The sequence below is a fragment of the Triticum urartu genome, chromosome 2, assembly GCF_003073215.2.
Source record: "Triticum urartu cultivar G1812 chromosome 2, Tu2.1, whole genome shotgun sequence".
In the NCBI taxonomy this organism is placed as follows: Eukaryota; Viridiplantae; Streptophyta; class Magnoliopsida; order Poales; family Poaceae; genus Triticum; species Triticum urartu.
Window position 1 is genome coordinate 740877750 of NC_053023.1, and position 2902 is coordinate 740880651.

Consider the following 2902-nt stretch of genomic DNA (forward strand, 5'->3'; position numbering starts at 1 on the left):
GGTAACACCTCATATCACTTTGCGGCCTCATGCATGATATTCCCACGGGTGTTGCCTTACCATGGCCCGGGACCGTTTGCGCCTTTTGCCTCACGTATATGATAGTGTCGCTAGCATCCATATGACAGAGAACCCGGGCCGACATGACTAGTCGTGAACCCAAAGTGGCACTAACTTACGGGGATAGGCATACATGAATCAACATCGAGCATGTCGGTCAACAGCTTGCGAATCTGGGCTGTAGCATTGGGCTAACAGGACTCCGGGAACCCAGGCTGTAGCAGGCTAGGCAGGACTCCGGATGTCACCGCGTGACATTTCCCCGAAGGGACAGACACAAGAAAGAAGTGAATCACATGCCGGCCAGTCAAGTCACTATAAAAAAAGACACATCTGGTTTAGGGTTTAGGTTATATATATATATATATATCAGGTTCTTTCCAACATGCTGGGCTTGCCAAAGGATAAAGTGAAAAAGGGAGAGGTGAAGATCACCATGACACTTGCATAAGGTAGAAGATAATAATAAAAGATAGGCCCTTCGCAGAGGGAAGCAGAGGTTGCCATGCGCTTTTATGGTTGGATGCACAAAATCTTAATGTGAAAGAACGTCACTTTATATTACCCCTTGTGATATGAACCTTTATTATGCAGTCCGTCGCTTTTATTACTTCCACATCACAAGATCGTATAAAGATTATTTCTCCCACATTAATCATATGTATTTAGAGCACTTTTTATTGCTTTGCACCGATGACAACTTACTTGAAGGATCTTACTCAATCCATAGGTAGATATGGTGGACTCTCATGGCAAAACTGGTTTAAGGGTATTTGGAAGCACAAGTAGTATCTCTACTTGGTGCTGAGAATTTGGCTAGCATGAGGGGGAAAGGCAAGCTCAACATGTTGGATGATCCATGAAAATATATTTTATCTTAGATATAAGAAAACATAACCCATTACGTTGTCTTCCTTGTCCAACATCAACTCTTTAGCATGTCATATTTTGATGAGTGCTCCCAATCATAAAAGATGTCAATAATAGTATATTTATATGTGAAACCTCTCTTTCCTTATTACTTCCTATTAATTGCAATGATGACCAAAGCTATGTCTGCCAACTCCCAACAACTTTTAATCATCACACTCTTTCTATGTGAAGTCATTACTATCAATAAGATCAATATGAACTTTTGTTTCTTCTTATTCTTTTTCTCTTTTCTTTTATTCATCCAAGATCATAGCAAGAAAATCAAGCCCTTGACTCAACACTAATCTTTATTATATAGCTCACGGACTCGATTACCTAGAGAGATCATAAAGCAAAACATAAAACTAGATCATGCCATAAACTTTATTCTACTAGATCAAAATACTACTAACAGGATCGAACTAAGGAAAACGGTAAAGATAGGAGTTGTGATTGTGATATGATACCGGGGTGTCGTGGATCTAAGACTGGCAGTAGAATGGGGGGTAGGTATGAGGAGGCAAGATCCTAGCTATGGAGTAGTTGTACACACGAGTTTTACGAGTTCAGGCCCTTCTCAGAGGAAGTAACAGCCCTACATCTCGGTGCCCTGAGGCGGTCGACTGGATTATACATGTGTGTGGGTTTACAAAAGTGCGAACCCCCATCCCAGAGGAGGGGGGTGGCTTATATAGAGTGCGCCAGGACCCCAGCTCCCCTCCGTTACATAGGGTTCAATGTTCATAAAGGTGGGGCATTACTGGTAACGTCTATAATAAAGTGTTATAAATGCCCATAATGCTATGGTTTAAGTCGCGACCGTTGTAGAGTGGAGGGCTTCTCGTCTTCTGGTGGTCGAGTGTCTTCAAGGTGGTCGAGTGTCTTCAAGGAAGTCGAGTGAGCACATCTTCATGGTCGAGTGGATGATATTTTCTCTTCGACTGCTTCTGATTCTTTGTAAAGATGTCCTCGGGGAGGGTATGCTGGACAGGTCCATGACCCTACCCTAGGTACATAGCTTCATCATTAGCCCCCGAATGGATCAGGGTTCGAATGAGGAAGGGGTTGAGAACACTTCCGACCCACTCTTTATGCTATGAGTATGCCTTGTCCTGAAACAATGAGTTGAGGAGACGACGTCGACTCCTTTCTCAGTCGCCTTGGTCCATTCTTGGTTGTTGTCGAGTGAACTTTCATGGTTGAATTCCGAATGATGATGTAGAGGGTGTTTGTCTTCAGTCTGACAGGTTGTTCCGCTCTCCGCTGATCTCACGGGATTCGAATTTTGGGAAGCGCGCCAGATGGGAGGAAACGAGGTCATCGGGACGGATTAGGTAAGTCTCCTCGATCCCCGCGCCACCTTTTTCGCTATGTACTGCACGCGCGACTGTTGCGGGATTTGTTTAGATCGCTTGGGTCCACTCGGCGGAAGGTCTTATAAAAGGTCTCGGGCTAGGCCTCTGCTCCGCACGCCACCATTCTCTATTCTCTTTCTCCCGATCTCTCCGCCACTCTCGCTTTCGCCTCGTCGCCGGACCTCCGCTCGAGCTCGATCTGCCACCATGGGGAAGGATAAGACGGTGGCGCTGGAACGCACGAAGAAGGCAACCGCGAAGGCGAAGGGCAAGCGGACCAGCCGGGGTGGATCCTCGTCGAGGTCCGGCCTGCCGGCGGTCTGGATCCAGGGCGACTGGATCCGCTCGGCAATCACGCAGGACGACCTCGACGACCTGGTGGAGGGGGGATTGATCCCCCATAAGTCGGCTCGGCTCCCGGGGGACGAAACTGAGCCGCAACCTAGAGAGGGTGAGTGTGTCCTCCTAGCAACCCACGTAAATCGCGGATTCTCGCTACCTCCCCACCCTTTCTTCCGGGGTTTTTTGAACTTCTTTGGGGCTCAGCTCCACCATTTCACTCCGAACACCATAGT